Source organism: Enhydra lutris, unplaced genomic scaffold (assembly GCF_002288905.1).
Source record: "Enhydra lutris kenyoni isolate GAN:26980312 unplaced genomic scaffold, ASM228890v2 scaffoldscaffold9, whole genome shotgun sequence".
NCBI classification, from domain to species: domain Eukaryota; kingdom Metazoa; phylum Chordata; class Mammalia; order Carnivora; family Mustelidae; genus Enhydra; species Enhydra lutris.
In genome coordinates this window covers 49,958,760-49,969,757 of record NW_019154093.1, presented here as the reverse complement: position 1 = coordinate 49,969,757, position 10,998 = coordinate 49,958,760, and positions in this window count along the sequence as shown.

The window sequence follows — 10,998 nt, the reverse complement described above, 5'->3', positions numbered from 1 at the left end:
CATTCGTCCATTGAAGGGCATCTTGGTTCTTTCCACAGTTTGGCAACTGTGGCCATTGCTGCTGTAAACATTGGGGAACAGATGGCCCTTCTTTTCACTACATCTGTATCTTTGGGGTAAATACCCAGTAGTGCAATTGCAGGGTCATAGGGTAGCTCTATTTTTAATTTCTTGAGGAATCTCCACACTGTTTTCCAAAGTGGCTGCACCAACTTGCATTCCCACCAACAGAGTAAGAGGGTTCCCCTTTCTCCACATCCTCTCCAACACACATTGTTTCCTGTCTTGCTAATTTTGGCCATTCTAACTGGTGTAAGGTGATATCTCAATGTGGTTTTGATTTGAATCTCCCTGATGGCTAGTGATGATGAACATTTTTTCATGTGTCTGATAGCTATTTGTATGTCTTCATTGGAGAAGTGTCTGTTCAAGTCTTCTGCCCATTTTTTGACATGATTATCTGTTTTGTGTGTGTTGAGTTTGAGAAGTTCTTTATAGATCCTGGATATCAACTTTTGTCTGTACTGTCATTTGTGAATATCTTCTCCCATTCCGTGGGTTGCCTCTTTGTTTTGTTGACTGTTTCCTTTGCTGTGCAGAAGCTTTTGATCTTGATGAAGCCCCAAAAGTTCATTTTCACTTTTGTTTCCTTTGCCTTTGGAGACATATCTTAAAAGAAGTTGCTGTGGTTGATATCGAAGAGGTTACTACCTATGTTCTCCTCTAGGATTCTGATGGATTCCTGTCTCACGTTGAGGTCTTTTATCCATTTTGAGTTTATCTTTGTGTATGGTGTAAGAGAATGGTCGAGTTTCATTCTTCTACACATAGTTGTCCAATTTTCCCAGCACCATTTGTTGAAGAGACTGTCTTTTTTTCCACTGTATATTTTTTCCTGCTTTGTCAAAGATTATTTGACCATAGAGTTGAGGGTCCATATCTGGACTCTCTACTCTTGTTCCACTGGTCTATGTGTCTGTTTTTATGCCAGTACCATGGTGTCTTGATGATCACAGCTTTGTAGTAAAGCTTGAAATCAGGTAACGTGATGCCCCCAGTTTTGTTTTTCTTTTTCAACATTTCCTTAGCAATTTGGGGTCTCTTCTGATTCCATACAAATTTTAGGATTATTTGCTCCAGCTCTTTGAAAAATATCGGTGGAATTTTGATTGGAATGGCATTAAAAGTATAGATTGCTCTAGGCAGTATAGACATTTTAACAATGTTTATTCTTCCGAACCAAGAGCATGGAATAGTCTTCCACCTTTTTATGTCTTCTTCAATTTCTTTCATGAGTGTTCTGTAGTTCCTCGAGTACAGATCCTTTACCTCTTTGGTTAGGTTTATTCCCAGGTATCTTATGATTCTTGGTGCTATAGTAAATGGAATCAATTCTCTAATTTCCCTTTCTGTATTTTCCTTGTTAGTGTATAGGAAAACAACTGATTTCTGTACATTGAATTTGTATCCTGCCACATTACTGAATTGCTGTATGAGTTCTAGTAGTTTGGGGGTGGAGTCTTTTGGGTTTTCTGTATAAAGTATCATGTCATCTGCGAAGAGAGAGAGTTTGACTTCTTCATTGCTAATTTGGATACCTTTTATTTCTCTTTGTTGATAGACTGGTTTCTGATAATATCCTGATGCCAGTAAGGTGGCCGTGGATGATTTATCTTCAAAATTCTCTTTTACATGAGAGAGAAATAAATTTCTATTTCAATTAAACCACTATCATTTCCAACAGTATTTCTTTTCTTGGTTATGTGGATTTAACACTTAGTCCAACTGATTGATATAGTACACAAAAGCGAGGTGCTTCAAATAACAGAAGCTAAGATGTGGTACTAGATGAAGGCAGAACTAGGTAGGTGCAAATTAGTTACACAGATAATGAAAACTGAAAATCTCAAGCCTATTATTATATACTAGTAAAGTATTTAGTTAAATCATCACCTGCCACATACTGAAAAGCCAACCATATGCTATAAAGGCTCTGATATGGTATTAGGGGAAATGGCAAAATATGTGTAAAACGTTGGCATGGGTTGTCAGCAAAATCCTAAAAGAATGATGAATTTAAGGTGAAACCAGCTGGCCAGTCTGAGAGTTGTAAGAGAAAGTATTTGCCTCTTCTCTAAGATTAAAGGAATTCTTTGCCTATAACCTGCATCCTCAGCCGACTGAGAGACTGATAATTTGAAAACTTTCAGGGTAGGAAAGGCCAACTGTTTATATTCTAAATTGAAGCAGTTAAAAGAATTCTAATCTTAGCAATAAATATGACTAGTGTCCCACCATTCAAAAGTGGTTAGGCTGCTCGCAAAGATAGTACATTATTTCAGATGTCGTCATTGCAGCAGACAACAAGCTGAAAATTATTTGGATGGGCAGAGCACAAAGGTCTATAAATAAAAAAACTTGTGTCCTTGAGCTTAAAAATTCCATTTATCCAAGAACTTTGTGTTCACTCACACTTGGAAATCACCAAAAAGCCAGTTGTGCTGCAAGACCACCACATTTTTGAGGGTAACTTATTGTCCAAAAAGAATCCACTGGATTCTGAAACCGTACTAACAGGAACTGGTTTGCTCTATAAGTGTGATCCTTAGGAAAGATGTGCTCTTGAATGTCCACCTCAGATGTGGCCGCAGGATAAAGGAGAAGGAAAACTCTTTCAGAAGGCAAAGCCAGAGACCACTAAGGAAAATGGGCAAAGGATTCTTACTGAAGAGCAAACCTGGGGCTACCAGATGGACAAACTGAAGAGCTCACTCCACAGCCGGAGCAGGGAGCCTACGACATTTTTGTTCAGCAAAATTTTTGATGATTATTATGCCCCAGAGAGGCTTTTCCTGTCTTTACATTAACAAAAATATCTAGTTGGTGGAACCATGAGGCACCAAATCAAAATCTGATAGAAGAGCCTCTACACCATCCCGAGAGATTGAACTCTTGAATGGGATGCAGGGACTGCAGGGGAGACATCAGGGTTTTCTGCTTCAAGAGGCAGAAGGGGGTACATAACCAAAGGGTATCCAAAGGAACAGACTCTATACAGCTGTGGTAGACTGCAGGCTTGTTCTCAGTTCCTCACTCCCTCCTGTACAGTGTAGCAGAGGAAACAGAGTCTACCCCTGTTTGCTTTGGCTAATGCGAAGTGGGAGGGAGGGGACATGAGCCGAGATTTTAAAGACCTGCATGGGCCTTTGGTGCCTCACCATGAGAAGAACATGACCAGGAACTGTCGGTTCAAGAACAATGAGAAGATGTGGAGCAGACGCAGAGCCAATTCCAAAGGCTGGGCCCAAGGTCAGCCAACACTCAGTGTAAGCAGAAATGTCCCCACTGACCTATAAGCACATGGCTGAGAAAAATAAATGCTTGTTTTAAGAAACTATTGCATTTCAAGGTGTTTTGTTATGCAGCATCATGGCCAATAAAGCAACCAGATCTATCTTAACAGCTATAGCTAAAAATAGAACTTTTGGAGATCCCATCAACAGACATGATTGCGAAAGAAATAGAAACCAAACTGAGAAAACTCTAAATAAAGAAATAGAAATCAAACTGAGAAAACTCTAAACAAACTCTAAAATTCTAAACAAACAAACTCTAAACGCAAACAAACCCTTGAACACCCCAAGCACAAATAAGAGAAGAAAGACTGAGAACTTTCTAGAAACTTCCTAAAGTGGTCAGGAAGACTGGATTAACACTGATCCTAAAAGATAAAAATGGACATTCAGATCAAGATTATGTATAAAAAGAAAGAGCATGTGATCAAGGAGTTTTTGGGTTTTGCTGTGTGTGTGTGTGTGTGTGTGTGTGTGTGTTTAATGGAACTATTTCAAAGTTAAAAATTAAACAACTAAAAGTACAAAGTTGTTAATGCACCATAAACAACTGATCAAAATCAGGGGAAAAAAATCTGGAAATGGACACAATATGCTTATGTTTTTGAGGATTGGAGTACCTGGTTTTTAAATATTTTAGGAGAAAAGTGAAAGGCCCAGAATATGCAAACAAAAGTGTAAACAGAACTATTAAATGGGGCTAAACAGAAAAGGCTAACTTTCCAACAGAATAGTTTAAATGAAACAGAAAGAGGAATACAGGATGAGGTCCTTAAAAAAGAAGTCAGGAAAGTATTACATAGAATAATTGCAAAGGCATTTTCTCCTTATAACACGGAAATTGATGGATTTGAGAGTAAGGATATTAAAAAAGATCTTTAAGGGGCTGCAGGAAATAGAAGAGCTAGGACAAAGCATGGATGTCATGTAGAATATTTTATGACAAACTGCTGGCCTGAGCCAATAATTCTTGGGCTGGAGAAGGAATTGTCGCTCTATAGGAAGCTGGTGGATGTGGGGTAAAGAAGAGAAACTGCAACATAGTTTTTACATAGATTTCAAAGGAATCCCTGAAGGACACAGAGAGAACTAGCTACAGTATCTTTAAAAAAAAAGAAAAAAGAAAAAGAAAAACAACTTGTTTTATAAACAAAAAGAAAGCAGAAAGAAAAAGAGTAATGTATTTTAAATGTGATAATACAGAAGATGGTAGGCCATTTGTGCATAAGAGTAAAGAGAAGAGAGGTGCCTGGGTGTCTCAGTCCCTTAAGCATCTGCCTTCGGCTCAGGTCATGATCCTAGGGTCCTGGGATTGAACCCTGTGTCAGGTTCCCTGCTCAGCAGGGAGTCTGTTTCTCCCTTTCCCTTTGCCCCTCTCCCTCCTTGTGCACTCCCCCTGCCTCTCTCTCAAATAAATAAATTTTTTAAAAAATCCTTCAAAAAAGAGTAAAGAGAAGAACTGGCTAGAGGGTGAAACACAACAAAGCAAATAGAAAAGGCAAAAAAAAATGTGAAAACAGAGTTTATATAAGGTATGCAATGGTATAAGCATCTATGACTGCATTGCAGGAAATAATTGGAGTATACACATAGGTAAAACTTACAAATACTTTGTATAAACTGAAAAAACATTGGGGATCAAGTAAAATCATGTGTTAGAAAAGATTTGTGGAAAGTATAGAGCTTTCTACACGTAAAAGTAATTAATGGTTGCAATGTTAAGAGTTACTCCTCAAGGGTAAATAACATAGAAATATTGTTCAGTTCAACAAGTGTTTATTTAGCCACTACAATGTACTAAGCAAATGTTAGACTCTGGGGGACACATCAATAATGAAGACAGACATAGTAACTATTCCAAGCCAGACAACAGGCTTAAAAGAGAATGGATACAGCTCTCTAAATGAAGACTTTTGCTGCCTTCCTAGAGCCAGCCACTATTTATCTTGTGAACTCTCCAGAAACACATGTATATGCAACCGCATATATATACATATATATGATTATTTATAGACATATTCATGTATATGTATCTTTTAAATTTATACAATTGAGGATAAGTTATATATACTATTCATGACCTTGTGATTTTCTCTAAACACAGTAATTTGAATATGATTCTATGTCAGAATATACAGAGCTACCTCATTTTTCTTAACATATTGTGTGATTGTGTCATAATGTAATGAATCAATAGCCTTTAATGTACATTTATGCAGTTTCCAGTTCTTCCTTATTACATACAGTGCTTATATATAATGCACTTTATACATAGATTAGTATACTTGCTATACAAATTTATGGAAATGAAATTTCCATTAAATAACAAGTAAATTTTTAATTTTGATATTGTCAAATATCCTTCAAAGTGATTACATCCCTTTGTATTGTGACCTACCTCACCCTAAAATGTCCTCAGACCACTTGCCAATGACATTTATTATCAAACCTTTTGACCTTTCCAAAAAGATATTTTATTACATCTTAAATTGTGTTGGTCTTATTATGAAAAAATATGAGTATATTCTCACATATTTAAAAGTTTTTTTGTGTTTCCCTCTTTATCTGAATTTTCTGTTCATAATCTTGGGCTTTCTACTCTTCTCAAAATTAATACGTTAGAAGCCATGAGCCTGTTGTCATACATCTTGTCAGTTTTTTTAGTTTGTTATTTTTCTGTCAAATTGAATTTTTTTAAAGACTTTATTATTTATTTGACAGACAGAGATCATAAGTAGGCAGAGAGGCAGGCAGAGAGAGAGAGAAGGGAAGCAGGGTCCTTGCTGAGCAGAGAGCCTGAAATGGGGCTCCATCCCAGGACCCTGGGATCATGACCTGAGCTGAAGACCTAGGCTTTAACCCACTGAGCCACTCAGCTGCCCCTGTCAAATTGAATTTTTAACCGTGGTTTTATTTTTTAGATGTTTTATTTTGAGGTTACTGTAGGTACATATGCAGTTATATGAAATAATTGCAGACATCCCATACATTCATCATCGAGTTTCACTTACTAATGACATTTCACATAGCTATAGTATAATCATAATACAGGTAGGAAACTGACGTAGGTATAATACATCAACCTTATTCAGATTTCACCAGCGTGTGTGTGTTTAATTTAAGCATTTTATCACGTGGGTAGATTTGTGTGAACACGACTACAGCCAAGATACAGAACAATTCCCTCACAAGGCTCCTCCTTTTGCCCTTTTATATTCACAGCCGCCTCTTCCCTCTGCCCCTCCCTCCCTCCTAATAACCATAAATCTGTTCTCCATTTCTGTAATTTTGCCATTAAAAAAATGTTTTATAAATGGAAGCACAATATGAAATCTTTCGAGACCAGCTTCTTTCACTCAGTGTAATTTCCTGGAGATGCTACCAAGTATGTGTCAATGGTCCATTCCTTTCTATCGCTGAGTAATATTCCATTGCATGGATGTCTGAGTTTACTTAGTCATTCACCCATTGAAGGATGTTTAGATCATTTCCAGTTTAGGACTATGACCAATAAAGCTTGTATGAGCAATAGTGTCCAGGTTTTCACATGAGCAGAAGTCTTCCTTTCTCTGACATAAATGCTCAGCCAATTGCTGAGTCGTATGATATGGTGAGCACACATTTAATTTTGTAGGAACTGCCATTCACTTTTCTGGAGTGAGTGTACCATTTTACGCTTCTATCAGCAATGTATGAGTGATCCGGCTCTTCGGCACAACTGCCAGGATTCAGTGTTCCATTTTTATTTCAACATTCTAATAACTATGTAGTGACATCTCATTGTGGTTTTAGTTTTTATCTCCCTAATGACTAATGATGTTGAATATCTTTCATGTGCCTTTTGTCATCTTTACATCCTCTTCAGTGAAACCCTCTTTATATCTTTAGACCATTTTCTAATTGTTTCTAATCTTGTACTTACTACTGTATTTTAATAGTAATTTTATGTTCCAGCTTGAATCCTTTGTTGAATATGTGATTGTCAAATATTTTCTTCTAATATATAGCTTTTCATACCCTTTACAGGGTCTTTCACAGATCACTTTTAACTTTGATAATCCAGTTTATCTATTTTTTTTCATTTATTAATCATGTTTTTGGCGTCCAGTCTAAGAAGACTTTGCCAAGCCATGGATGTTGAAGACTTTTCCCCTATGATTTTTTTTCAACAAGTTTTATTAGTTTTATGTTCTACATTTAAGGCTGATCCATTTAAAGTTAAGTTTTGTGATATTTAGGTTGAGGTTCAATTTTTGCCTATAGAGGTCCAATTGCTGCATTGAAAACTTATCCTTCCTCCTTTGAATTGCTTTTGCACTTTTGCCAAATATCAGTTGGACATATTTGTGTGTACTTATTCTCGGCTATCTAAATTGTTCTACTAATCTTTTTATCTATTCCTTTGCCAATATCACACCACTACTATAGCTATTTAATAAAACTAATTTCTTCAATGATATTCTTTTTGAAAATGATTTTAGCTATCTTAGTTCTTTTGCATTTTCATAGAAATTTTGGGATGATTTTGTCTACATTTATAAAACTTTGCTAGAATTTTTGTAAGAATAATGTTGAAACTGTGTATTCATTTTAATATGATGAACCTACCTTCCTTGGACACAGTATATCTCTCTTGGTCTTATCTAATTTCTTTCATCAGCATTTTTTTCAGCATAGATCCTGTACATGCATTTTTAAGTTTATATAAAAGTATTTCATTTTTTTGGAGTGATAGTAGTCTTTTCAATTTTTTTCTTTTCACATATCCATTGTTAATATATAAACATGTAATAGATTGCTGTATGTTTATCTTGTATCTTGAGACCTTGCTGAACTCACGTTAGTTCTGGAAGTATTTTTTTTAGATTCTTCATGATTTTCCACAGACATTCATGCAAATAAGAACAGTTTTATTCTTTTCCTTCCCATCTATATCCCTTTTATTTATTTATCTTGCCTTAGTGCAGTAGCTAGAATATCTAGCACTATGTTAAATAAGTGGTAAGATTGGATAGCCCTACCTTATTCCTCTAATCTTAGAGAGAAATCACTCAGTCTTTCACTATTAAATATAATGTTAGTTGTAAGGTTTTTGTAGATGTTCTTTAAGTTGAGGTAGTTCACTTCTGTTCTTAACTTGCTGAGAATTTTGATCATAAATGGATGTTGAATTTTTCAAATACTTTTGCTGCATAAGATGATATGACCAAATAATATTTGAATACTTATTTTTATTAACTTTTTTTTAAGATTTTGTATCATGTTTGTCTTGTGTTTGTCCTGAATTTAATGAGAAATTTTGGGGGCTCCTGGGTGGCTCAGTTGATTAAGTATCTGACTCTTGATTTTGGCTTACATCATGATCTCAGGGTTTTGAGATCAAGCCCCACATAGGGTTCAATCCTAGGTGTGGAGACTGCTTAAAATTCTCTCTCTCCCTCTTCCTTTGCCCCTCCCCCTTCCCTCTTAAAAAAAATTCTAGTGTTTCACCAGTAAGGATGATGATGTTGGCTTGTGTCTGTCTGTGTCTGTGTGTATGTTAAGGAAATTAACATGTATCAACTAATATTTTATAATAGATTCTTTAAAAAATTTTAATAGAAAATTAATTTTATAATATATGTTTTCAGAATCTATAGAAGTAAGTAGGTTTTTTGTTTTTTTCTTTTTTACTTTAAATTAGATGTAAACATTTTCCATTATGGAACCTTCTTGTATTCCTAGGGAAAGCCATTTCTTGGACATGATATACGATGCTTCTAAAGTACTTTTGGATTCTATTTGACAGTGTAGTTTTTAGGAATTTTGAGCCATTATTCATATATGCTATTTGTTAGTCTTTGTTTGTGCTCTGTTTGTCAGGTCCTGGAATCTAGATTGTGGTGGTTTCACAAAAAGAATTTAGAAACTTGTCTTCCTTTCTCTCCCTCTCCCTGTTGCTTTTGCTCTCTCTCTTTTTCCCCTCCCTTCCCTCTCTCTCCCCTCTTCCTTCACTTTAATGCTTCTATAGAATTTGCCTGTGAGGATGTCTGGTTTGGTGCTCATTCAGGGAATAATCAGCCTTTTAGAATTTCTAAATCCTCTGGCATCAGATTTGATAATTTATGTTTTCCCAGAATATCATTATTTTATTCAGGTTTTTAAAGTATCTATAGAGAGTATAGAAACTTGTTATTTTATAATTCTGTATCTGTGATTATATACCCATTTTCAGTTTGTATTTTGAGTATCTGGCTTTCTTCCTTTTCTTCCAAAATTAACTTATCTAACAGATGAGTCTATTTTTTGTTACTAATATTTTCATTTTCTGAGTTCTTAGTTCTTTTATTTTAGTTCTATTTAGTTCTTAGTTCTTGTTATTTCATTATATTTCCATAATAAATACCAGTTTACTGTAGTACCAGCTTACTGCCTTATATGCCTTTATTTACTTATTCTTTCTGCTTATTTAATGCTTTTATTGGACTTTATCTCACTCATATTAAACTTTAATTCATTTATTTACTACTTTAGTAACATAAATATTTAGTGTGATTAAGTTTACTTTGAACACTTGAAATGTATCCATCTTAAAATATTTGGTAAAGTTTTATAATTAATACTCCTACTTGTACTACACTATAATTTTTTATTTCTCTACCTAAATGTTGTTTTAATATATATTTTAACTTCTATTTCTGGTTTAGGGTTTGCTTTCTGTGTTTGTTATTGGTTTCTGATATTATTTTAAGAATGTGGTGTGTATAATATCTACCTGGTAGAATTTATTGAGGTTTTCTTTGTGGCTTGAAACATGATCAATACATAAATTTTCAATGCAATTTTTAAAAGGCTAAAGTCTAATTGTAGGTATAAATTTTGTTGTTTATCAAGAATAATTATTTTGAGTATATTATTGATTTCCCCTAAACATTACTTAATATTTATTTAATGTATCTGAAAGACCTGAGAGAGGTTAATTGAAGTCTTCTTCTATTATTGAGTTTCTGTCTTCTTATTATATTTACTGAAATTTTAGCATTTTGAATTTTGATGCTGTGCTACTTAGTTTATGAAGATTCACAACAGATGATTGTGGACTCTAAGCTTTTCATTATTAAATGTCATTCATTTGGTAGTTTAATGTGCTTTTCTTAAAATTAGACCTTGTATAATTTTAATTAAATGACCCTGACTTGCTTTTAGTTTGCATTTTTTTTTTAAAGATTTTATTTATTTGACAGACAGATATCACAGGCAGGCAGAGAGGCAGGCAGAGAGAGGAAGGGAAGCAGGCTCCCTGCTGAGCAGAGAGCCTGATGTGGGGCTCAATCCCAGGACCCTGGGATCATGACCTGAGCCGAAGGCAGAGGCTTTAACCCGCTGAGCCACCCAGGCACCCCTAGTTTGCATTTTTAACCTGTATTTTACCTCCAGTCCTTATTTTAATTTTAGATGAATATCATATATATCACCTATGTTGCTTTTTGATCCTAACTAAAGTTCTTTTACTTTTTTTTTTTGTAAAGAGAATACATTTTTATTTATTTTTTTATTTTTTAATTTTTTTAATAAACATGTAATGTATTTTTATCCCCAGGGGTATAGGTCTGTGAATCGCCAGGTTTACACACTTCACAGCACTCACCATAGCACATACCCTCCC